This window comes from Palaemon carinicauda, chromosome 3 (genome assembly GCF_036898095.1).
Source record: "Palaemon carinicauda isolate YSFRI2023 chromosome 3, ASM3689809v2, whole genome shotgun sequence".
NCBI lineage: Eukaryota > Metazoa > Arthropoda > Malacostraca > Decapoda > Palaemonidae > Palaemon > Palaemon carinicauda.
Genome location: NC_090727.1, coordinates 137,272,029 through 137,299,666, shown reverse-complemented (window position 1 = coordinate 137,299,666; position 27,638 = coordinate 137,272,029). Strand labels below are relative to the sequence as shown.

At 42.8% G+C, this 27,638-nt stretch overlaps 1 long non-coding RNA gene across 1 annotated transcript; it reads right to left on the bottom strand.

The window, feature by feature from the left end:
- On the bottom strand, positions 1-26,902 carry LOC137638569 (uncharacterized). The gene is made up of 4 exons (XR_011044157.1): positions 26,863-26,902; positions 25,523-25,695; positions 24,899-24,974; positions 1-1,118 (listed from the first exon to the last, which is right to left on the bottom strand). It is a non-coding gene; the product is annotated as an uncharacterized lncRNA (long non-coding RNA).
- Positions 26,903-27,638: the final 736 nt, after the last annotated feature.

The window sequence follows — 27,638 nt, the reverse complement described above, 5'->3', positions numbered from 1 at the left end:
CTTTAGACATTTTCTTACACTTACCAATGGTATTGTGTGTTAAGTCTAGCTGTTATTTCTTATATACATTCCTTTATTAACTTCATATAAATATAGAGTACACCAATCACAAATCAAAATATTATTGCTGGCATTAAATTTGCTAAAAACCGAACCATTCTTTTGAACAACAAACAGATAAAGCTTAGTTCCAGACAACATTCCCAAGGCTAATAACAAATATGAAGACATTAAATGAAAACCATATTTCTTCAATGACTTAGAGCATCTAAGACTCAACTTCGCATCCAAACTCTTCAAAAGGAAAAAAAACCAAAGGTCTTTTAAAAAAAGGGTGAAGGGGGGGACCTAATGACCAGGCACTTTTACTGGCCTGTCAGCATCTGCAAGACCTGTGCAGCAATGCAGCTGTCAAGTAGCTGCCTCATGTCTTTTAGCTTCTTTAAAATATATATCATATAGGTAATGATACTGACATTTAACTTAATTATTCTTGTTTTGTTAATGAACTTTAAAACTGGTTGGTCATAAGATGAAGATTTGATACAACCTCCCAGTTCAAGACTATATCATTCATTCGTGCCAAATAAGGGTGAGTGCCACTAGATAGTGCTGGTGTAGTATAACAATAGATTACCAATAACCATAAAAATAGGTTTAATATCTCCTACAAACTACTTATTGGTATGAGGATGGGGAGGGCACTTGAATTGTACAGACATGAGAGATAACATAACTATCATTATCCTGTCTAATGTACTGCATGCAATACCATTATTTCCACTTTCTTTTACCTATTATGGGGTTAGGGATGAAATCAATGTACTGTTGAGTACTTTAACAAACTATTTCATGATTCCAAAGTTAAAATACTTTCATAATGGTGTATATTTTCATATACATATAATTTTTACTACGTCCACATGTAAATATTGAAATATACTACACCTCACATTACCTTTTCTTCCGGCAAAGCTTCACAAAAGCATCACCTTCACTCACCCTCAATAATGCCCTAAACTTGACAGGTAGCCATGACTTCTCTCTTCTGTCCCAAGGTATATGTGACTAATCTTCCCCATCTTCCAGTTTCCTCTTCTGACCTCGGTTTTCTGCACCTGTAACAAAATGAAACTTGAATTACCCAATATTCATAGGACCAGTTCATTTTAAATGTTGCAATAAAAATAGTTCAGCACATGAGAATGATGTACCTGGGTAACTATCTCACTCATTTTGAAACGCATTCACAATATACTTTTTGAACATTCATTACTCCTATCATTAGAATATATGCAACTGCTATGAACTCCAAAGAATGAGTAGTATAAATTCTAATTAAAAGTTTACCTTCATTATCACTATTACAACCTATATTGCTAAAATAGTAACATGTCCAAATGTTAACAAGAACGCCATTCTTTTGTCTAACAGATAGCAGGTAATCAATCAAAATGTGCATCTCATGGATCCAGAGGTATCCACAGTACTTCTCAACCAAAACTTCTGTATTTTGTGAACAAATTAGAGTTTTACCAGCTTTTCATTATTTTTTTTTTTCTAATCACCATTTCTTTTAACCTCATACACTTTGGTATACTCAAAAAATGTTGAAGTGGCTATCCTGGAGGGTACAGAAATACTTCTCTTCACGAAAGAATCTGTTACGAAATTTTCAAGCTGCGAATCGAAATGCGAATATTCATGACTCAATTTGCGAAAAATGTTTTATTTTAAGAAAAGAGATTTGCCAGCCAGGCTGAGAATAAGTGTCACCCAATAAAAAGTTGAAGAAAATGGGTTTAGACAATAAAAAATGTAACTGTAGTCTACAACAGGGGTAACTATAATAGTACAGTACATATGGTACTGTATATTTTGTATATGTACAGTATTATACTGTATGTATTGTATTATTTTCTATTTATTATTACAATATGTTGCAATAACTTAATTTACGCGTATTAAGTTAGTTTTGGTTTGAATTATTCAAATGTATTTGGCTGTACATTATTTCATTGTGGTTATACTGAAGTTTTATAATAAGATTTAATGTGGTGTTTTGTAGAGTTTGGAACAAATGTGGCAATTTGCATGTGAATGTGACTCACAAAACGAAAAAATCACTTTACGAAAGCCACTCCAGAATGAATTAATTTTGTGTTGTGAGGTATTACTGTATTTAGCCTTGCATGGGGTATCTGCTCTGCCATGTTGACCAGTTTTTCCTACTTTTTTTCTATAGTCTATCGGTTTCATCAACCACTTTATTTATATTTCCTTAAAAAAGATTGTTTTTATCATTATTCTTAAAAATATAGTTGTTAAGTATGATGTATCTTTAATATTACCATTAATTCTTATAATGTAAGGTTATAATATCTAGATTTTTTAAGAAAAAAAAAATTATAGCAAATCTTTGGGACCTCATAACTCAAAAACACTTATTCTCACTTGGGTAAATTTTTCTCACTTACTTATTGTTTGATTTTATTAGAAAGATATCAATGAAAAGAGGAATAAAAATCACACAATTTTGTGTAACAGAATTCTGATTTGCCTTCTCTTTTTTTCATGATCATTTTACGTTTAGATGAAGAAAGTTACGAAAAAATTCCTTAAAAAAAAGGAAAATCCAAAATCTGTCACACAGAAATACTCGTTTTCTAAGGAAGTTTTGATGGTATGATTTTCAATACAATTTGTGTCATATTAGTAGAGAAAAAAATGTACCTAAATTTTTTTAAAAATCATATTTTTGCTAATAAATCAAAAAGATTTTGATCAAATGACTTGAAATGTTTATATTACAGTATTATTATTATTACTTGCCAAGCTACAACCCTAGTTAGAAAAGCAGGGAAAATAGCCAAGTGAGGAAAAGAAACAAGGAAAATAAGAGTAACATTACAATAAATATCTCCTGTATAAAGTATATAAACAAAACAAGAGGAAGAAAAATTAGATAGAATAGTGTGCCCAAGTGTACCCTCAAGCAAGAGAACTCTAACCCAAGACAGTGGAAGGCCATGTTACAGAGGCTTTGGCACTACCCAGGACTAAAGAACAATGGTTTGATTCTGGAGTGTCCTTCTCCTAGAAGAGCTTCTTACTATAGCTAAAGAGTCTCTTCTACCCTTAGCAAGAGGAGAGTGGCCACTGAAAAATTACAGTGCAGTAACCCCTTGGGTTAAGAAGAATTGTTGGGTAGTCTCAGTGTTGTCAAGTGTATGAGGACAGAGGAGAATATGTAAAGAATAGGCCAGACCATTCGGTTTATGTATATGCAAAGATAAAATGAACCGTAACCAGAGAGAGGGATCCAATGTAGTACTGTCTGGCCAGTCAAAACATGCCGTAACTCTCTGGAGGTAGTATCTCAACGGTATTATATGTCTAAAACATGGAGAAATGGTGTATTTTGAATAACTAAAAAAAAATGGAGTACATAGCGGACGGTCCCTTTAAGGCTGTGCGATAGACTTTTACTGCCGAGACCGAAAGGAACTTTTTCTCCCGAAGGTATACAAGAAACTCTCCTATTTTGGAGAGATTTTGGGGTCTGTTGAACAAACTTGTTCAGAGGGGAGAGATTAATGACAGGTCTCCAGCCTCCAGTCGCCTTTTTCACCTGAAAAATTTGACTGTAGAAGTCTGGGGACCCGTCCGCACCTCTTGGAGAGCGCCCTTCTGCAGCATGGTCTGAACTTCGGCCCTGAGGGCCAGCTCCTTCGTGGATCCCTTCGCATAGAAGCTTAGATGTACTGGATCCCGAGTCAGAGGCAGGAGAGATACCCTAGGGTGATGACTTCAACCACCCAGGGAATCTGCCAACTCTGCCAGCGGCGCTGTAGGCATCCTCCCACAAGTGGTAGGTGATGAGGAATGCCATTCCTACTGGGAGTGACCACCACGGCCACCTCCCTTACCTCACTTCTTTCCTCTGGAGGACTTGGATCCTTTCTGGCCTTTGGATGGAAAGAGCCGCTTAGACACCTTAGAAGGTCCAGAGGACCTAGAAGTTGACTGGTGAGAAGAGGAAGGTACCTGCTGAGGCTGTGAAGACTGGGAAGGTCTACCATAGGTCCGCAATGTCATGGCCCTATGGAGGAGAGAATCGTTCGAAGATTTCCTCCATCGCTCAGCAGCCCTCTCTATATCTTCCGGAACGAAGAGAGATAAATCCTCGAGGGTGGAATTCCTCAACCAAGAGACCTCCACCTTCGGCACCTGTTTGTGGAACCTGCCTATGACGGTGTCCCTTCTCTTGAGAATGGAGTTCGCCCATATGTTGACGAAGTAATGCGATAGAAACTCCTGAGTCCGGGTACCTGACAACAGTTAAGACTCCATTGTCTTCCTGGCCATCTCCTTTGAAAGATCGTGGGAGCGAACCATGAAGCTAATGATCCTAACCATAGATCGAGCCACAAAGCAGCCTGCGTGGCGTACTTCGCGCTTCTCTCTATGTTCATGAGCTGCACTGGTTCTCGAATAACTCATCGAGAACCATGTCCTTCCCTTCCTGGATGGTGGAACCAGGAGTAGGCAGCCTGTTGATGACCCTCATACAGGCAAGGATCTGCCAAGGGTTATGCTCCAATTCACGTCTCTCCTGTTCAGAGTGATAGTTCGGACTGGCTGCCTTTGGAAGTTTCTCATCCTTAGAAACTAAGGGGTCGTTCAACTCCAGACTCACATCCAGTCTGGGGTAGGTCAGGGTTGTCAACTGAATCACTGGGAGGACCCGTCACAGGGGACCGTCTCTGTGCCTCAGCCATTCTAGCTTCCCGTACTGCAGTGTTCTTGGGTTTCATCTTAGTGTCCTTCGATTCCCTATGCACAGGACGTTCCTCCGTGGTCTTAGGAGGGGGAACCTGCAAGGTTTTAAGCCTTGGCAGTAGGAGCTGAAGGCTGCTCCTCTGGAGGAGGTACAGAAAACAGACGTTGGTCTGGAGGTACTACCTCAATTTCTTGAGGGTTGAAGGGATGGATCGTGATCTCCCTAGGATAGATTACGTCGGCGTGAAGTGGTGTTACGTCTCTCATCCTCCTCTTCTGTCTCTTAGCAATGACCTCCTTTACCTTCACTGGCATAAAGGGTAAGTTGGCCATATAAGTCAGATGGAATAGGCCCTTCAGCACGCGATCGGGGTGGAGGTGATCTGTGCACTTTGTCTGCTGTCCACTTCCTTCTAGGGTCCTGACTCCCAACTAACGAACTTGATGAGGGTTCTAGGGGGATCCTAGGGGTTGCCTTTACTGGAAAAGTCAGAGGTTGCAACGGTGGAGGAGCCACATTCAGTCTTCAGGAGGGTGGATATGAATGTATTCACCCATGCAGGAAGCTTTGATCCTCGAGGTAAACCCTGGAATTCCTTAGGAGTGTCTCCTTTGGGTGGAACTCTAGGAGCTCAAGTCGACGGAGGTGATAAAGTCTGAGGCAGAGGAACAAGTTCCTTCGGACGCAAAGGTAGGTCTGGACTAATAGGTACATTCGCAAACCTATTAGGAGGCTCCTTGAACCCCTCTGGAAAGGGTGTCGGTCTTCTGCTGAATGTGGAAGACGCTGAGAGTAGAGGCGAAGGTGTTTGTACCGCACTGTCTTGCGGGTCCGACATATCTGCTTGTGAATTTCTCGCGGAAATTGCGGATTTGCTTGTGAAATCGTGAGATTCACTCAAAATTGTGAGTTTCACGTGTCAACGGACACTATTTACAAGCAGAAGTGCTTGCGACAGGAGCAGTAGAAGCCACACATGAGAAAGAAGGTCTAGTCTTCCTGCTGCCCCAGAGAAGCACCTACGTCCATCGCCAGAGAAGGCCTCTGAGTAGGGACTCACTAGTTGGAGATCGTGTCACACTGGGATGCATTTCCAAGTGTCGCATAGGCACTGGAGGTTTAGCTGGACGCCTGATTGAGGAATGGTCACTCTCATCATCAGGTTTGGTCCGAGGTCGTTTGGAAGAAGGTCTGGGTGAGGGGCGACGTGCTGATGGACTGCGCGTAAGCCTACCTCTACCTCCCGACAAGGAATGCCTAGACCTTGATCGCGAAAGCGCGGTTCATAATCATGAACGGGAGTGTCTAGCTCTCGTTCGAGAACGGCATGAACATCGCGAATGCCTATCTCGCAAACGTGAAAGGTACCCTCGTGAACGTGAACGCCGCCCTTGTAAATGGGAGCGTCGTCCTCACGAGTGCGAACACCATTCTCGTGATCTAGACCACATGCGTCTGGACCTAGCTCTAGACTTTGCTCGTGATCGTGTAGAACGCGATCACGAGACTCTTCCTCGTGAAGAGGAACGCCTCCGAGGAGAGCGTTGAGATCGTGAGTGCGAGGTTCCAGAACTGAGCGCCTTCTAGAAGAAGAGCGCTTAGATCGTGATGACCTATGATTCGTAAGATCTTCCAATCGTCGCGAGAGGCAATCAGGGGAAGTGTGTCAAGAACAGCGAGGCGATGACAATGCTCATCCTTTAGCGCTGCTGGTGGTAGGAGTGCTGGTCCCCTGAAGATCTACACCTGCAACATGCAGGTTCCTGTGGGGAGAAACAAAGGGATGAAGTTTAGGGGACGATGAGGTCTCAGGATGGAGGGGGTTCATCGTTGGAGAGGTGAACGCGAACGATCACCTTGTCCATGCGTGGAAGGGCCAGTTAAAGACGAAAGATGGACCTCGCACAGTTCCAGAGCATGAGATGTCGACGGCTCTGGAGAAGGGTCTGTCCTGGCACCAAGCTGAAGGCGGCGCAGCAGCTCCTCCTTCGAAGGGGGTCCCGAAATCCCTAAGGACGACCACACTTGCAGCAAATCTGAAAGGGAGAATGGCTCGCCAGTGGCTGGAGGAGAAGTTGCTCCTCTAGGGGAAGCAACAACCCCCGCGGTACCCCGGGGTTAGAAAGGTGTTAGTCGGTCTGCTCTCCTACTTGATCGTCCCTTGGAAGACCGCGAGCGAGAAGGAGCTTCAGAAAGAGATTTGGGGGGTGCGTGAATAAGAAGAAGACGCTTTCCTCGCCCCTGAGGGAAAAAGATCGCACTTCATCTTCTTCTTCCTATGTCGCCCAAATCTCTCCCATTGGGAGACAGGCCACTCCCTACACTCTGTGCAGGGTGAACCCTGTTTGCAGTGATGCCTTTTGCACGAAGGACACAAGGAATGCGGGTCGGTCTCCAACGAAGACATTAAAGTACCGCACGCGGCATCCTCGTGCCTTGGACATGTTTGCATGAAGGCGATCGTAGAGAGAACACGCACAACTGAAAAAGAGAAAGCAAAATCAAAAGTCCAATGATAGTCAGGGAGAGAGGCCACGTCCGATCTCTACTGAGCCAAAGGAAAAAGTGACGTCTCTCACTACTATGAGAGCATATATAGAGGCGGCTGGGTAACCCCCAGCCAACCCGTTCAAGCGGTTAGGCAGGGTTGCCACCTCGCAATTGACCAAGTCTAATGGCTACCTCCCAGCTACAGTAGGGTCCCGAATTATGCGAGAATTTGGTCGATAAATAGCCCTGCATAAATGGAAAAATTATATTTTAATTATAAAATAAATTTTATAATATACTTACCCGGTGAATATATAATAGCTGCTGCTCCAGCGGCTCGACAGAAAAACACACAAAAACTCGCGAGCGATCGCTACGAAGGTTGCGGGTGTTCCCACCAGCGCCAACTATCGGCCAGATACCACACATGCATGTAAACAAGCCTCAATTCTTCTCGTCCCGCTGCGTCTCTATTGGGAAGGAAGGGAGAGCCTTTAATTTATATATTCACCGGGTAAGTATATTCAAAAATTTATTTTATAATTAAAATATCATTTTTAAATATTAAACTTAGCCGGTGAATATATAATAGCTGATTCACACCCAAGGCGGTGGGTAGAGACCAGAGTTAATTAAGTTTACAGCGTATATGCTTAGAGTTTTTGACAGTTATCAATATAACAAAACCCAAATATATAGGTACCTGGTAAGGAAGTTGACTTAGACGATTACTCTGCCTTGTAAGTCTGTCTTCCTCACGAAGCCCAGCGATCCTCTTAGGATGCTGAAAGACTCCCAGGAGCTGAAGTATCAAGGGCTGCAACCCATACAAACAGGACCTCATCAAACCCCTAATCTGGGCGCTCTCAAGAAATGACTTTGACCACCCGCCAAATCAACCAGGATGCGAAAGGCTTCTTAGCCTTCCGTACAACCCAAAAAACAATATTAAAAACATTTCAAGAGACAGATTAAAAAGGATATTGGAATTAGGGAAGTGTAGTGGTAGAACCCTCACCCACTACTGCACTCGCTGCAACGAATGGACCCAGTGTATAGCAGTCCTCGTAAAGAGTCTGGACATCTTAAGTAAAATGACGTGAACACTGACTTGCTTCTCCAAAAAGTCGCGTCCATGATACTTTGCAGAGATCTATTTTGCTTGAAGGCCACGGAGGTTGCTATAGCTCTAACTTCGTGCGTCTTAACCTTAAGCAAACATCGGTCTTTCTCATTCAAGTGAGAATGAGCTTCTCGTATTAAAAATCTGATAAAATATGACAAAGCATTCTTTGACATAGGCAATGATGGTTTCTTAACTGAGCACCATAATGCCTCAGATTTACCTCGTAATGACTTAGTACGAGCTAAATAGAACTTAAGAGCTCTAACAGGACATAATACTCTTTCCAGTTCGTTGCCTACGATCTCTGATAAGCAAGGAATATCAAAAGATTTAGGCCAAGGACGAGAAGGCAGTTCATTTTTGGCCACGAAACCAAGTTGAAGAGAACAAGTGGCTTTTTCTGTAGAAAAGCCGATGTTCTTACTGAAGGCATGAAGTTCACTGACTCTTTTAGCCGAAGCCAAGCACACTAGGAAAAGTGTCTTGAGAGTGAGATCCTTCAGGGAGGCTGAATGTAATGGCTCAAACCTGTCTGACATGAGGAACCTTAGGACCACATCTAAGTTCCATCCAGGAGTTGCCAAACGACGTTCCTTAGAGGTCTCAAAAGACTTAAGGAGATCTTGGAGATCTTTATTGTTGGAAAGATCTAAGCCTCTATGCCGAAAGACCGAAGCCAACATGCTCCTGTAGCCCTTGATCGTGGGAGCTGAAAGGGAGCGAACCTTTCTCAGATGTAAGAGAAAATCAGCGATTTGGGCTACAGAGGTACTGGACGAGGACACAGATGCCGACTTGCACCAGTCTCGAAAGACTTCCCACTTCGACTGGTATACTCTAATGGTAGAAGCTCTCCTCGCTCTTGCAATCGCACTGGCTGCCTCCTTCGAAAAGCCTCGAGCTCTTGAGAGTCTTTCGATAGTCTGAAGGCAGTCAGACGAAGAGCGGGGAGGTTTTGGTGTACATTCTTTACGTGGGGCTGACGTAACAGATCTACCCTTAGAGGAAGACTTCTTGGAAAGTCTACCAGCCATCGAAGTACCTCGGTGAACCACTCTCTCGCAGGCCAGAGAGGAGCAACCAACGTCAACCTTGTCCCTTCGTGAGAGGCGAACTTCTGCAGTACCTTGTTGACAATCTTGAATGGTGGGAATGCATATAAGTCCAGATGAGACCAATCTAGGAGAAATGCGTCTATGTGTATTGCTGCTGGGTCTGGGACTGGAGAGCAATAGATTGGAAGTCTCTTAATCATCGAGGTTGCAAAGAGGTCTATGGTGGGTTGACCCCAAGTCGCCCAAAGACTCTTGCACACGTCCTTGTGGAGGGTCCATTCCGTAGGAATTACCTGACCCCTCCGACTGAGGCAGTCTGCTAGAACGTTCAAGTCGCCCTGGATAAACCTCGTTAACAGGGAGATGCCTCGATCTCTTGACCAAATGAGCAGGTCCCTTGCGATCTCGTACAGCGTGAGGGAGTGGGTGCCTCCTTGCTTGGAGATGTACGCCAAGGCTGTGGTATTGTCGGAGTTGATCTCTACCACTTTGTTTCGAAGGAGACTCTCGAATTTCATCAAGGCCAAGTGGACTGCCAAAAGCTCCTTGCCGTTGATGTGCATGCTCCTCTGACTTGAGGTCCACAGACCTGAGCATTCCCGACCGTCCAGGGTCGCACTCCAACCCAAATCCGACGCGTCTGAGAATAGTACGTGGTTTGGGTTCTGAACTGCTAGGGAAAGTCCCTCTCTCAGACTGATATTGTCGTTCCACCAATTCAGGCATGCCTTTACTGGTTCGGAGACCGGGATTGAGACCGTCTCTAACGTCTTGTCCTTCTTCCAGTGAAAGGCTAGATGGAACTGGAGAGGTCGAAGGTGTAGCCTTCCTAGCGAGACAAACTGCTCCAGGGATGATAGAGTTCCTACTAGACTCATCCAATTCCTGACTGAGCACCGTTCTCTCTTCAACATTAGTTGGACTTTGAGCAGGGCTTGCTCTATTCGGGTGGCAGACGGAAAAGCCCGAAAAACTGGACTGCGAATCTCCATCCCTAAATACAGTATAGTTTGGGATGGAATCAGCTGGGACTTTTCTAGGTTGACCAAAAGTCCCAATTCCTTGGTCAGATCCAATGTCCAATGAAGATCCTGCAGACAGCGATGACTGGACGAGGCTCTGAGAAGCCAGTCGTCCAAGTACAGGGAGGCTCGGATTCCCGATAAATGGAGGAATTTTGCTACATTCCTCATAAGCCTCGTAAACACGAGAGGAGCAGGACTTAGGCCAAAGCACAGGGCCCGAAACTGGTATACCACATTTTTGAAAACAAACCTCAGAAACGGTTGGGAATCTGGGTGTATAGGGATGTGGAAGTACGCGTCTCGTAGGTCGAGAGAGACCATCCAGTCTCCCTTTCTGACCGCTGCTAAGACTGATTTCGTGGTCTCCATGGTGAAATTTGTTTTCGTAACAAAGACGTTGAGCGCACTGACGTCTAGCACCGGTCTCCAACCTCCTGTCTTCTTCGGGACTAGGAAGAGACGGTTGTAAAACCCCAGTGATTGAAGGTCCGAGACTTTCACCACCGCTCCCTTCTCTAGCAACAGACACACTTCTAGGTTTAGGGCTTGTCTCTTTGACTCCTCTCGGTACCTGGGAGAGAGGTCGATGGGGGAAGTCGCTAGAGGAGGTTTGCGTACAAATGGAATTTTGTACCCCTCTCTGAGCAACCGAACAGACTGTTGGTCTGCGCCCCTCTTCTCCCAGGCCTGCCAGAAGCTTTTCAATCTGGCTCCTACTGCTGTCTGAGGCTGTGGGCAGTCAGACTCTGCCACGTGAGGACTTGGCTCCTCTCTTCTTTCCTCTCTTTCCCTCGTCACGAGTACTTCCCCTGCTGGGAGCTCTGCCACGAAAGGGCGGAATAAATCTGGATGCCGGAGAGTCGATCCTGGGTCTAGCAGAAAAGGATGTAGAAGGAGTCCCCTTGCGAGCAGAGGACGCCACCAAGTCATGGGTGTCCTTCTGCACAAGCGAAGAAGCTATGTCCTTAACCAATTGTTGCGGAAACAAAAACTTTGATAAGGGAGCAAAGAGCAGTTCTGATCTCTGACAGGGAGTAACTCCTGCCGAAAGAAAAGAGCAAAGGGACTCTCGCTTCTTTAAGACTCCCGACGTAAAAGAGGAGGCAACCTCATTGGAACCATCGCGGATGGCTTTATCCATACAGGACATTATCAGTAAGGAGACATCTCTATCAGCCGATGAGATTTTCCTACTTAAGGCTCCCAAAGACCAGTCAAGGAAGTTGAAAACTTCAAAGGCTCTGTATACGCCTTTCAGCAGATGGTCAAGGTCCGAGGAGGACCAACTAATCTTCGAGCGTCTCATGGCTAGGCGGCGGGGAGAGTCTACGAGGCTTGAGAAGTCACCCTGGGCAGAGGCAGGGACTCCCAAGCCGAGAACTTCTCCCGTGGCATACCAGACGCTCGAACTAGACGAGAGCTTTGACGGAGGGAAGGCAAAGGCCGTCTTCCCCAAACTCCTCCTGGTATCCAACCAGTCGCCTAAAAGTCGTAAAGCTCTCTTGGAAGAGCGAGAGAGCACTAGCTTTGTAAAGGCTGGCATGTTAGCAGGTAAGCCTAGAGCAAACTCAGACGGTGGCGAACGAAGAGCAACAGTGACGAAGTGATCGGGAAAAAGCTCCTTGAAAACTAACATGACTTTCTTAAAGTCCATTGATGGAGGAACCGTTCTAGGTTCGTCTACATCCGAAGGATGATCATCATGATGAGGGTCAGCAACGTCCTCATCTGAAGGATCCTCATCCGACAACTGCTGAGTAACAAGCAAAGGGGTTGGCAATGCTTGACACGCAGAGTCCACACGCACTGGTGCATTAGTAGCAGTCCAGGACGCTACGTCATGTAACTGCTTAACAGCCTGACTGTCAACAACAACAGGAGCGGGAGGACGCTCGACGTCAACTCGAGACTGTTTTGACTGCCTAGACTGAGCAGTCAAAACAACTCTAGACTGCGGTGGTTGACGCTCAGCGTCAAAACAAGTCAACTCCGCTGGTTGGCGAACGTCCTGAACGTCAACAAGAGCATTAGGAAGTGGCTGAACGTCCATATACGGCTGAAAGTCAACACGTGACTGCATCGAGTGAGGCTCTACAAAGCGTGACTGACGTGACTTAGCTACGCCAACGTCAACAGGACGAGCAAAGGCTCGTTTTGGCGGCTGAAGGCCAGGATCTCGATGAGTTAAGCGGCGAGGATTATCGTGAACCTTATCGGCAGAATAGTCTTCCATAAGGGAGGCGAGCTTAATCTGCATGTCTTGCAGCACAACCCATTTAGGATCAACGGGAATGGGTGCGGTAAAAGACGGGGTTAACGTCTGAGACGGCACAACCTTGCCTACACCAAGACTCTCTGAGCCTGTGTAACGTTGCTGCTTAGGCGGCGAGCAGTCTTCCGATGACTGCAAAGGGTCAGAGCTGTCCCAATGGCTACAACCAGGACGCTGGACCTGTCCTGAAGGGACCGACTTTCGCTTAAGGGGCCTAGAAACCTTGCTCCACGGTTTCTTATGCGAAAAGCCTTCGGATGACGAGGAGAAAATGGTCTCTCTCGTCTTATGGTGGGGGCGATCTTGGTGAGACACGCCTGTTACCATAGAGGGAACGTCTGTTCGCTGATCAAGGCCTCTCGAACCCATAAGTCGTACGACATTACTTCTCCCCTGGGCTTGGGAGCTTGCAAGAGGTCTCGGACTAGGCGAACGACAGGCACGAACAGACGAACCCTCGGTCGCAACACTGACAACACTTTGCGCACTAATCACTTTCCCACGATTTTCCGCTGTGGCACTCTGACACTTTAGCTCTTTAACGTCAGCCATGAGTTGATTACGATCTGTTGCTAACGATTCAACTCTTTCACCCAAGGCATGAATGGCACGTAACATGTCTCGCATCGATGGTTCCTGAGTGCCAGTAGGGGGTTCAGGCACAACCACTACAGGGGAAGGATTAGGTTCAGGGGCATGTGGAGAGGAAAAATCTACTGATCTAGAGGAACTCCTCCTTACCCTATCTCTCTCTAGCTTACGAGAATACTTGTCGTATTCGAGCCAATCGAATTCCGAAAGGCCCACGCATTCCTCACACCGATCTCCTAATTGACAGGTTTTACCCCGACAAATAGAACACACAGTATGTGGGTCGAGAGAGGCCTTTGGAAGACGCCTATTGCAATCCCTAGCATTACACTTACGAAATCTAGGGGCTTGTGAAACGTCAGCCATTTTGAATTAGTCAAAGAAAGTCCAAAAAACAATCCAAGTCATCAACAATTAAATCTGTCCAATAAAGAGTTCAAGAGTTTAAGTTGAGGAAAAACACCTGCACTGCGAAAGCTCAAACCAAAATGAAGTACTTCACCAAATATGTTGAGAAAACTCCAGGTTATACAGCGAGTATTGATACGTCTTGTCGTCAAGGTCGACAGAGAAGAATTGAGGCTTGTTTACATGCATGTGTGGTATCTGGCCGATAGCTGGCGCTGGTGGGCACACCCGCAACCTTCATAGCGATCGCTCGCGAGTTTTTGTGTGTTTTTCTGTCGAGCCGCTGGAGCAGCAGCTATTATATATTCACCGGCTAAGTTTAATATTTAAAATTGCATATTTCGATACATAACAGGAATAATCCCATTAGGGCAATGGCAAATAAAAATTTGCCTATTCAAATGCGTTTACCACCCATTTCCTTTTCTTTCTATATGATATTCTGTATTTTTTATAATATAAAATTGCTCTTACAAATAGATAAAACATTTAAAATGTTCTAAAGTTTTAATAACTTAAAAAAAGTTAAAATTACACACAGGAAGGGTGTAAATAACGTATATTTCCTCTTATAACACGACCTAAATTAGAAGTAATTTTAATAAGTTCAAGTCATATCTGTTGTATAAGACCACTGGTGAATAGCAAAACCATCACTGTATAGACTAACTTTTGTTGTATCGTTGAAAATCCAAAATTAACAAAATAAAGGCGATTTTATATCATGCGTTTCCTAACCATGCCAAAAAACACACCATCAAAATTGTAATCCGTTGTTTTGTTCACGTTCATCTCTGATAGTAGCGAAGAAACTAACGCCTTTACACGTCTTTAGGTTACTTTTTGCAGCAACAGCTATCTTACCAAGTATTGATTATATGATAATTTTGTTATTACCAATGTTGTTTTTCTTAATTTTTCTTAGAACTTTGAAATAAATGGAATGAATGCGATTTATATAATGTTTTTCCTAAAGACGCCACTTAAAACAAAAATCTTACATTTGTTTACTGTACACTCTATCGTTGATTATTCATAATGAACAAACGAACACATTGAAACAAATGATAAAAAGAAAGAGAGAGAGAGAGAGAGAGAGAGATATTTTTTCTGATATCAAATCAATCTCTAGGTTTTTATAAGTATACCGTGTACTATACAAAACAAATCTTTGTAAAAACAAATCTATAGTGTTTAAAATATGACACAATACTGCCGACTCGTTACCAAAAATGTTATTTTGATAATAAAATAAATTTTTGAATATACTTACAAGGTGATTATATAGCTGCAACTCTGTTGCCCGACAGACAACTCTACGGTAAAAACTCGCCAGCGATCGCTACACAGGTTGCGGGTGTGCCCAACAGCGCCATCTGTCGTCCAGATACCCAGTACTCAATGTAAACAAAGACTCAATTTTCTCCTCGTCCCACTGCGTCTCTATTGGGGAGGAAGGGAGGGTCATTTAATTTATAATCACCGGGTAAGTATATTCAAAAATTTATTTTATTATCAAAATAACATTTTTCAATATTTAACTTAGCCGGTGATTACATAGCTGATTCACACCCAGGGGGGTGGGTAGAGACCAGCAATATATGTTTACACTTTTATGAGCTAAGAGTTTTTATTTCATTTTAGAAGTTATCAAAATAACAAAAACAAAATAAATAGGTACCTGGTAAGGAAGTCGACTTGAACAATTACTCTGCCTTTTAAGTACGTCTTCCTTACGGAGCCTCGCGATCCTCTTAGGATGCTGATCGACCCCTAGGATCTGAAGTATCAAGGGTTGCAACCCATACAACAGGACCTCATCAAAACCCCTAATCTAGGCGCTCTCAAGAAATGACTTTGACCACCCGCCAAATCAACCAGGATGCGAAAGGCTTCTTAGCCTTCCGGACAACCCAGAAAACAACAATAAAAACATTTCAAGAGAAAGATTAAAAGGGTATGGAATTAGGGAATTGTAGTGGTTGAGCCCTCACCCACTACTGCACTCGCTGCTACGAATGGTCCCAGTGTGTAGCAGTTCTTGTAAAGAGACTGGACATCTTTCAAGTAAAATGACGCGAACACTGACTTGCTTCTCCAATAGGTTGCGTCCATTATACTTTGCAGATATATTTTGCTTAAAGGCCACGGAAGTTGTTACAGCTCTAACTTCGTGCGTCTTCACCTTAAGCAAAGTTCAGTCTTCCTCACTCAGATGTGAATGAGCTTCTCGTATTAACAATCTGATAAAGTCTGACCAAGCATTCTTTGACAAAGGCAAGGATGGTTTCTTAACTGAACACCATAAAGCTTCAGATTGGCCTTGTAAAGGTTTAGTACGCTTTAAATAGAACTTAAGAGCTCTAACAGGGCATAAGACTCTTTCTAGTTCATTGCCTACGATCTCCGATAAGCTGGGGATATCGAAAGATTTAGGCCAAGGCCGAGAAGGCAGCTCATTTTTGGCTAGAAAACCAAGTTGTAGCGAACAAGTGGCTTTTTCTGACGAAAATCCTATGTTCTTGCTGAAGGCATGAATCTCACTGACTCTTTTAGCCGAGGCTAAGCATACCAGGAAAAGAGTCTTAAGAGTGAGATCTTTCAGGGAGGCTGATTGTAACGGCCCCAACCTGTCTGACATGAAGAATCTTAGTACCACGTCTAAATTCCATCCAGGGGTAGCCAAACGACGCTCCTTGGTGGTCTCAAAAGACTTAAGGAGGTCTTGCAGATCTTTATGTTTGGAAAGATCTAAGCCTCTATGCCGGAAGACCGATGCCAACATGCTTCTGTAGCCCTTGATAGTGGGAGCTGGAAGGGATCGTCCTTTTCTCAGGTATAAGAGAAAAACAGCTATTTGAGCTACAGAGGTACTGGTAGAGGATACAGAAACTGACTTGCACCAGTCTCGGAAGACTTCCCACTTCGATTGGTAGACTCTAATGGAAGAAGCTCTCCTTGCTCTAGCAATCGCACTGGCTGCTTCCTTCGAAAAGCCTCTAGCTCTCGAGAGTCTTTCGATAGTCTGAAGGCAGTCAGACGAAGAGCGTGGAGGCTTTGGAGTACCTTCTTTACGTGTGGCTGACGTAGAAGGTCTACCCTTAGAGGAAGACTACTGGGAACGTCTACTAACCATCGAAGTATCTCGGTGAACCATTCTCTCGCGGGCCAGAGGGAAGCAACTAACGTCAACCTTGTCCCTTCGTGAGAGGCGAACTTCTGCAGTACCTTGTTGACAATCTTGAACGGTGGGAATGCGTAGAGATCCAGATGTGACCAATCTAGGAGGAAAGCATCTATATGTATTGCTGCTGGGTCCAGGACTGGAGAGCAATAGATTGGAAGCCTCTTGGTCAGCGAGGTTGCAAAGAGATCTATGGATGGTTTTACCCCAAGTGGCCCAAAGTCTCTTGCACACATCCTTGTGGAGGGTCCATTCGGTTGGAATTACTTGCCCTTTCCGACTGAGACAATCTGCTATGACGTTCAAGTCGCCTTGGATGAACCTCGTTACTAGGGAGATGTCTTGACCTTTTGACCAGATGAGCAGGTCCCTTGCGATCTCGTACAACGTCAGTGAGTGGGTACCTCCTTGTTTGGAGATGTACGCCAAGGCCGTGGTGATGTCCGAGTTAACTCCCACCACTTTGCCTCGAAGGAGAGACTTGAAGCTTTTCAAGGCCAGATGTACTGCCAACAGCTCCTTGCAGTTGATATGCATGCTCCTCTGACTCGAGTTCCACAGTCCTGAGCATTCCCGACCGTCTAGTGTCGCGCCCCAGCCCACGTCCGATGCGTCCGAGAAGAGAACGTGGTTGGGAGTCTGAACAGCCAGGGGAAGACCCTCTCTTAGGTTGATATTGTCCTTCCACCAAGTCAGACAAGACTTTATCTTTTCGGAAACCGGGATCAAGACCGCTTCTAGCGTCTTGTCCTTTTTCCAGTGAAAAGCTAGATGGTATTGAAGAGGACGGAGGTGTAGTCTTCCTAGTGACACAAATTGTTCCACGGATGACAGCGTCCCTACCAGACTCATCCACAGCCTGACTGAGCAGCGTTCCTTCTTCAGCATCTTCTGGATGGATAGCAGGGCTTATCTATTCTGGGGGCTGATCGTCTTGTTGTTCAGCAACGTCCTCATCAGAGGGTTCCTCATCCGAAAACTGATGAGGAAACGGCAACGGAGTGGGCAACGTCTGGCTCGCTGAGTCCGGTCGCACTGGTGGATGCGTGACGGAGCCGGACGCAACATCATGGAACTGCTGCACAGTCTGTGAACTGTCAACAACCATGGGTGCGCGAGGAAGCACAGCGTCAACCCGAGACTGTCTAGACCGTCTGGGTTGTGCAATCAACACCCTACCGGGTTGCTGAGGTTGACGCACTGCGTCAAAACAAGTCACCTCTGCTGGTTGTTGAACGTCCTGAACGTCAACAACCACCTCCGAGCGTCGCTTAACGTCAACGTGCGGCTGGCAACCCACACTGGGTCGCATCGGTGGAGGAACCACCTCAACTGGCAGACGCGAGTAGGTTACCTCAGCGTCAACAGGGCGCACAACCGACCGGTTGGAAGGTTGTTGGCCAGAAGGTTCGGTAGCAACCTTCTCCGCATTAAAGTCCTCTATCAAGGACGCAAGCTTGGACTGCATGTCTTGCAGCAAAGCCCATTTAGGGTCTACGGGAGCAGGTGTGGCAACAGACGGGGTTAGCGACTGAGGCGGTACCGCTTACCATCCCTGAAAGCCTTGTTATGCATGACATAATTGTACAGCAAAACTTCAAAGGCTCGAAAACAGCTGTGAAGTTGACCTGTAAACAACTTGGAGCGTCTCCTGGCCAGGCGCCAGGGAGAGTCTACGAGAATTGAGAAGTCTATCTGGGCAGAGGCATGAACTCCCAAGCCGAGAACTTCTCTCGTGTCATATCAGACTCTCGCTCTATAAACCAGTTTAAAAGAAGGGAAAGCAAAGGCTGTATCCCCCAAACTCCTCCTGGTGAAAAACCAGTCGCCTAGCCAACGTAAAGCTCTCTAGGAGAGCGAGAGAGCACTAGCTTAAAAACAACGGCTTCGAAGTAGCTAGGCCTAGTGTAAGCTCTGACGTTTAGGCGAACGAGGAGCAGCAGTTACAAAAAGATCCGGACAAAGATCCTTAAAAAAATCATCATGATTTAATTAAAGTCCATAGGAGGCTAAGCAGCTTTAGGCTCCTCTCCATCTGACAGAGTCCTCAAGGGAATATCAGTAGGAGGGGGAACAGCAACTTCCTCATCTACAGGAACCTTGTCCGATAAAAGCTGAGTCTCAAGCAAGGGAGAGACCTACCATGGTGGCAATGCTTTACAAGCAGAGTCCACACTCACTGGTGCATTAGTAGCGGACCAGAACGCAACGTCATGTAACTGCTTGACAGTCTGTGAACTGTCAACAACTGAACTGTCAACCACAACAGGTGCGTGAGGACGCACAGCGTCCACTCGAGACTGCTTTGACTGCCTAGACTGAGCAGTCAAAACAACTCTAGAATGCGGAGGTTGACGCACAGCGTCAAAACAAGTCAACTCCGATTGTTAGTGAACGTCTTTAACGTCAACAGGAGCATCAGCAAGTGGCCTAACGTCCAAATGCGGCTGAAAAACCACACGAGACCGCATCGAGTGTGGTTCTAAACAACCTGACTGACGTGACTAAGCTACGCCAACGTCAACAGTAAGCACAAAGGAACGTTAGGTTGGCTGAAAGCCAGGATATCGATGAGATAAACGGCTAGACTCAACGGACTAATCGGCAGAATAGTCTTCCATAAGGGAGGCAAGCATATACTGCATGTCTTGCCATACAACCCATTAAGGATCAACGGAAATGGTTGTGGTAAGAGACGAGGGTAACGTCTGTGACCGCTACACTTTGCCAACAAAAAAAGACTCTCGGAGTCTGTGTTACGCTTTTGTTAGGCGGCGAGCAGTTATCCGATGACTGCATAGGGTCAGAGCTGTCCTAATGGTTGTAACCAGGACGCTGGACCTGTCCTGAAAGGACTGACTTTCGCTTAAGGGCTTCGAAACCTTGTGACAAGTTTCTTATGCGAAAAGCCTTCGGATGACGAGGAGAAACAACGTCTCTCTCGTCTTATGGTAGGGGAGATCTTGGTAAGATACACCCGATACCATAGAGGGAAAACGTCTGTTCGTTGATCAAGGCCTCTCGAACCCATAAGTCGTTTGACATTACTTCTCCCCTGGGCTTGGGAGCATGCAAGAGGTCCCGGACTAGGTGAACGACAGGCACGAACAGACGAACCCTCGGACGCAACACTGTAACACTTTGCGCATATCACTTTATCACTTCGATTTTCTGTTTTGCACTTATTTCACTGAAATCGAAACTTTTACTGATTTCTACCTGAAACACGCAATTCTACCCTTCATTAAAAGGTAGTAATTGCGAAATCAGTCGTATAATGCAAGCTCATTAATACCAGCAAAAAACAGAAAACATATTTTAAGATAAACAAATCAGTGGCTGGGAAAGAGACTAAACACTAGTTCATATAACTACGTTTTCAATCTCTCACCGCACATAGCCTGGGGACGAGAATAAAAAACTAAAAACGTTTTATCCTTCCTCCCCGTACAGCGACTAGGGACGAGAGTAACTCGAGAACAACGTTACCCGCTTGAACGGAACGTTTTCTCTCCTCTCTCTCCCTCCGTCTCTATCTCTCTCTCTCTTTCTCTCTTGATTTCGCACCTAAGAGAAGAGCCCAATTATATTTCGTCAAAAAAACATGTTATTTGACGAAAGGAAAAAACTGAAAGGTTTATCAAATAAAAAGTTCCTTTAAAATAGAATTTAAAACATTTAAGCTAAGAAAGAATGAACAAAACGTCAGAATCGATTTACTCTTACTGCAAAGTGAAACCGTGATACACTCTCTCTCTATCGTAACGATAGAGCGCATGTTGAACGTCCTGAACGTCAACAACTGCGTAGCATAAATAAACTAAACGTTAGTTCATCTTTGAAAACAGTACGAAGACTATCAAAGAAATTCTTTCATAAAATATTACATTTAAAAAGTTTTAAATCCTTAGCTCTTTAAAAGCTAATTACGATATAAAGGGCTCAACGTTGATTAACTTCGGTTTCCAAGTTAGGACCGCCTACTCTCAGGAAAGGTCTATATAAACAAAACATTAAAATTATTTTTATATGTTTATAATAAATGGAAAGTTAATCGAAGAGGCCTAATAAAGGCGGAGAGATATAAAATATATAGAGGAAAATCTATAACGTGATAAGATAATTACTAAAAGCCTAAACACACTTCCGTCTAAGGGAAGGGTCGGCCATTTAAAAGTGAAAGAAAGTCCATACTCTCTTTGTCACCATAATTAAATCTATCCAAAACGAGTTCAAGATTTAAGATGAAGATAAAACACCTGCATAGCGAAAGCTCAAAACTAGAATAAAGTACTTCACCAATTAGTTGTGAAAAAACTCCAGTTTAGCAACAGCGAGTAAGTACGTCTTGTCGATAGCTCGACAGAGAGAAAATTGAGTCTTTGTTTACATTGAGTACTGGGTATCTGGACGACAGATGGCGCTGTTGGGCACACCCGCAACCTGTGTAGCGATCGCTGGCGAGTTTTTACCGTAGAGTTGTCTGTCGGGCAACAGAGTTGCAGCTATATAATCACCGGCTAAGTTAAATATTGAAAATTTAGACTATTCACTGCCGATAAACGAACCCAGCTTACGACGTGTAAAAACCCTGAACACTCACAGGGAAAAATAAAGCTTTTATATAGACTGTACTAAACAAAAATAATGCTTTAATATGCCATCATTAACACTACCATTAAAATTATCGAAAGGTTAGGCAAAGATAAAGATTGACGAGAACATAACCATAATTCTGTTTACATTTTGTCAGCTGGACTCGGATAGTTAAAATTGATTTCATAGTTGATATGGAATTTTTCCTTAGATAGGCTATCACAATTATGAAATTATGTTAATAAAATGTAAAGTCAATATCGTTTGGTAACACTTATTAACAGTACCAATATACTTAAAATGACAATAAATTTGATACATTTTGTAGGGCTTCACTCACAGACTTTGAGCAGCTTCACAGATATAGAAAATTTATTTTTGAAAACTAGTGACAGCATAAATAGGGAATCGCATAATTCGGAACCATACTGTACGCTGAAAGATAATCCACATAAATAACAAAAGGTTTGTTAGTATGGGAACAAACCTACTTGACCACTTAACAAGTTCTTTCAAAAGACTAGGATACATTCAGTATTCTGCTTTGTGTGAAAGAAACCATAGAGATACACTTCCAAAATATAACTTGTTAAAGGAAGGGGGTATGACTGTACTTGAATGGATGGTGAGATTGTTTAATACACGTTATATATTGTAAATGGACTAGGTGTGCCCATGTATTATTCCGCTATACAAAGGTTAGTGTAGTAATTCTAGGGGTATTAGTTTCTTGAGTGTGGTTGGAAAAGTGTATGGTAGTGTCAATTAAAAGTATTAAGGATAAAACACAGGATGCAATCTTAGAAGTGCAGGGTGGTTTTAGAAGAGGTAGGGGATGAATGGATCAGATTCTTAGAGTTAGGCCAATATGCAAGAAATATTTTGGTGTAGTTGATAGGGAAGCGATGTAGAATGTGATGAGGTTATATGGAATTGGTAGAAGGTTGTTGCAAGCAAGAATTTATACACAGGCAGTAAAGCATGTGTTAGGATAGGAAATGAAGTGAGTGAGTGGTTTCCAGTGAGAGTGGGATTGAGACAGTGATGTGTGATGTTGCCATGGTTGTTCAATTTGTTTGTTAATGGAGATGGAAGGGAGGCAAATGCTCGAGTGCTTGATCGAGGATGCAAACTGATGGATGAGAGTGATCATGAGTGGAAGGTGAATCAGTTGTTGTTTGCAGATGATACTGTATTGGTTGCAGACTCGGAGGAGAAGCTGTCTCGATTAGTGACAGAGTTTGGAAGGGTGTGTGAGAGAAGGAAGTCGAGAGTTAACGTGGATAAGAGTAAGGTTGAGATGCATTAGAAGGGAGGGTGGTGCTAAATTGAATGCCATATTGAATGGAGAGTTACAGGAGGAAGTAGATCAGTTTAAGTAAATGGGGTCTATTGTTGCAGCAAATAGTGGAGTGGAAGCAGATATACGTCAGAGTGAATGAAAGATATAAAGTCTTTGGGGTAGTGAAGGGAGTGGTAAACAATAGAGGGTTAGGAATGAATGTAGAGACTTTTGTAAGAGAAAGTGATTGTACCAACTGAGATGCATGGATTGGAGTTGTAGGGAATGAAAGTGACGGAGAGACAGAAATTGAATGTATTCCAGATGAAGTATCTGAGGATTATGGCTGGTGTATCTCGATTAGATAGGGTTAGGAACAAAATAAGTAAGGGTGAGAATGGGTACAGTATTAGAAATTAATTAGCAGCTAGAGTGAATAAGTGATGAGGTGGTTTGGCTATGTAACGAGAATGGAAAATAACGGTCTGCTGAAGAAGTTGATGGGAGAAGTACAAGAGGAAGGAAAAGGTTTGGGTGGATGAATGGAGTGAAGAAAGCTCTAGGTGATAAGAGGATTGATGTCACAGAGGCAAAAGTGTGTGCTAGAAATAGGGATAAATGGCGAGCGATTGTGATGCACTTCCAATAGGCACTGGTGCTTCCTCTAGTCACCTTGGTGACTGCTGAGGTAGCGGCAGTAGGATATTCCGCATAGAAGCTTCATTTGTGGTGGATAATGGTTGAGCGTGGGCTGTGGCACCCTAGCAGTACCAACCACTCACCTGAATCCCTCATCAGGCTGGGAGGAGCAAAAAGTCCTCCTTTATTTTTGTTACCTAATCCCCCACCAAAATTGGGGATAGATATATACAGTGAACCCTCGCTACTTCGCGGTTCGACCATCGCGGATTCACCACTTCGCGGATTTTTTTCATAACCCATATATATATATATATATGGTAATATATTGGTAATAACAAAATCAACATACTGTACTGAATAATCAATATAATCGATGCAAAAACTAACCTATACACAGATGTGTACAGTAAATGCGTTTGTTTCTTCATTATGATCAGAGAAACGTAAACAAAACATTGGTTGCCATTTTTTATCGTGCTTTTTGGCGTGTTTAGGAAACGCATGATAAAAAATCGCCTTTAATATTTGTGCCTGTTTTAGTTTAGGGTACTGTAGTACATGCATTAAGTGTTCTGTACATTAAAAGATAGTTTGTTAACAGTACTATGTACAAGGGAAGGTTTTAAGTCTGAATATACATGTTAAATAAATAGGTAAATATGGTGTCACTACTTCGCGGATTTTCACCTATCGCGGCCGGGTCTGGAACCTATCTACCGCGATAAACGAGGGTTCACTGTAGATAGATAGACAACTTTTAGAGGATAAAATAGTCTTTTCAATAGTTTTTAAGTAAAACTAAAATATGTCACGTTACAAAAACATAGGGGTTTGAACTAACCCCAGAAATAACATTGTTTTAATGGGGCCGAGTTATAACCCTTAAAGGACGAAGGTTTGTATCCGTGTAGGAACAACTAGGCTTTACGAATTTGGAAGACATATATAAAATTCCTTGAGGAAGTAAGCATTAAACTAGTTTAAGTAAAGAAAATTGGAGCAACATATTTCCTTGTGGTTGAAGCTACGATCATAGAAACAATTATAAAAATGGCAGTGGGTTGGAAGGGACACTTGTTTACTCATTTGTCTCTTTCCTATTGGAACAAATGGTTTCACATATGACATGGTAAAAAATTTTCTTTAATTTTATATGTATTTTGGTCAAAGATTTTCATTCTTAGAATGAATAGCTCATGAATCCCAGTTAGTTTCACTCCTATAGATGATACAGATGATGTCTGAACACCTTGCCTTCAAAGATTTTAGAACAATTTTCCTAAGTAATCTTTTAAGTCTAGTGGACAGACAAACAGGGGATATATAGCATCAGAGGTACAAGTCCCTTATAAAGTGTCCATGGATGGTAAACCTAGCATATAAAATGGTGTTTCAAGTGAAAAAGTTCAATATATGTAATACTGGATGTCAAAATGAGTCTTACCTTCCTCCTCTTCCTCTTCAACTAGTTCATCATCATCTTCCTCTCCTTCAACAGCCTCATAATCATCATCACCACTCTGAAATTTTAAGGGTTAATTAAATACAGTATTACTATGAAATTTCAGTCTTCAAAACTTTTCAAGCCAGATACTTTTTTTTGCATCCAAAACTTCATACACTTGACTGAAATGGCTTTAACAAGTTGTAAACACAATAGTCATCAAAGATGTGAGACAGTTCTGTTTAATTACCGTGAACGTACTCAACCTCCAATATAGTTAACAGATAAGAAAAAATCTGGAATGAAGTTATGAAATTTGCTTTATTCAATGTTGGATAGTATGGTATACATGTTGGAACCCCTTAGGAGGAATAACTATGTAAACCACAAAAACTCTCGCCTTTCTAAATTATATCAGGACTTACTTGATGTCCTGCATAGAGTTAGAATTGCCTCGAAGGTAATCAAAATTCAAGACTGAAATTTCCTTACTGGACAAAGCATTTAAGGCATCCCTTTTTCCTTCTAATATCATCTTATGTATTTTCTACACTCGGAGGGGAGAACATTATACAGTGCAATAATGAAGCGTGCAACATATGAAAGTATCACCAGCTAACTTACAGGATTGTAATCTTTGTACAGGGCATCAAGAGGTACATCTTCTTCATCATCATCTTCTTCCTCTTCTTCCTCCACTTCTTCTTCGTTTATATCATCAACATCCTCCTCCTCTTCTCCAATGTCCTCCTCTTGATCATTATCATATTCCAAAACACCTTCTTCTTCTTCTTCACCTAGAGAGGAAATTTAAACAAATAAACAACGAAACTTGAAAAAAGTTATAACGGCTGATAACTAGAATTAAATTTTACAGGACTAATTTGGTAACTGTCATATATTACTTGAATTGAGAAAACTAGTTAAGTGCTCCTCAAATCAGGAAATTATATAATGATGCAGATAGTCCAATTTAAAATAAAACAAAAATAAAAAAGTATCCCTGATTAATACTGAACAGTACTGGCTATCTAACCCCATTATCATTCTCATGGGCTAGCCCAAAAGCTGTTCCTGGTGTTAAAATTTAAAATTGTAATAACTAGTAGTTTTTTCACAATTTGCTATTTTGTAAGTTAAAAATTTGACACATTGAGTGGTGTATCTTTTTAATTCCAGTTTGTATCAGTTACCTCTGGACTGATTTGTGCTAAACGTGAAGAGATTATTGTAAACTATATTTGTTATTCATTTAAGAATTTTGAATGCCTCTATGAACTGTCCCATTAGTCGTCAAGTTTTTAGATCAAATAAGTTCATACGTTCCATCCTCCATCTATATCCAAGTTGCCTTAGTATCAGAACTAGTTTTTATTGCTTCCAGTATATCTATATCTTTCTGAATACTTGGAGCCCAGAATTGGACTAAGGTTGCTGAAAAAGCAAATGGGAATGATGAAAGTATCATTAGTACCCAAAATATAATTATTTTTAGAGGTGCTGTATGGTCTCCAAAACCCTCCCTCCTCTCCTCCATATCCTCATGTTCTAGTACCCCTGATCGTGAATGGAAGTTATGACGTAGGAATGCTGGGCGCTAACTAAACTATGGTTCTTTTCTAGGACACTGCGCATGACATTCCTCAGCTTCCAAGAAGCTGTGACAAGTTTAAATGAGCCTAAAATTGCAGGTGTCGCATATACACACCGAATCCATGCTTAGCAAGTTGATACATTGACATTACAGCAGGGGAACAATATTTCTTTGGTAATCAGATCGTATTGGATTCCCTGTTCTAGCCTTTAACAGGAAAGTCCTTGGAGATCACACCTCATCTACCAAAATTAAGTTTTCCTTTCCTCAAAATTACTTTATTTGTATTTTTTAACCTAAGTTTTAAGAAATATTGAGTTTTATCAATGCCTACAATAAAATCTAAACCTACTGAAAACTAAACACTCACCATCCTCCTCTTCTTCACTGTTATCTTCTTTGTCAAAACCTGTAATAAAAGACCAAGAAAACTGGTTAGTCATACTATCTTGAGAAAGACTATACATTCATTAGATTACAGTGCTTTTATACAAAATGATTTATATGAAATATCACAGAATTTTAAAGTAATTTGTATTAACCATAATCATATAAACCTGAGCCCTCTAATAGAAGTATATCAACTCGACTGGAATTCAACAGTTAGAATTCTTATGATGTGTGTTGGTAGTTTCTGATGGAAGGTGGGGGAAGCATCCGCCCCTCACAAGCACACACTGACGTCACTGAGAGAGAGAGAGAGAGAGAGAGAGAGAGAGAGAGAGTGTGTGTGTGTGTGTGTGTGTGTGTTACAAGGATTCTGGATGTCTCAAAGACTTTTAGTCCATCCACGGAGACTCCATTTGCTCTTTGGTAGAGAGATTTAGTTTAAGCATTTAGAGTTGTTATGATTTTGTATAACTTATTCTTGAACTCGTTTACTGTGTTACTGTTTATTACATCGGCTGGAAGCCCATAACCTATGTGCATGACTTCACATTTCCCATTGTTGAAAGGCATTTGCCATTTTCTAGACCATTTTCCTAGCTTCACTAGATCCTCACTTAAGGCTTCTACCTCTTCCAAGTTCGCAGCATTTATACATACTTTAGTATCGTCGGCAAATTTAGCTATTCTACTAGTCAATCCCAATTCTATGTTGTTAATGTAGATCAGAAATAGCAATGGGCCAAGGACGGATCCTGG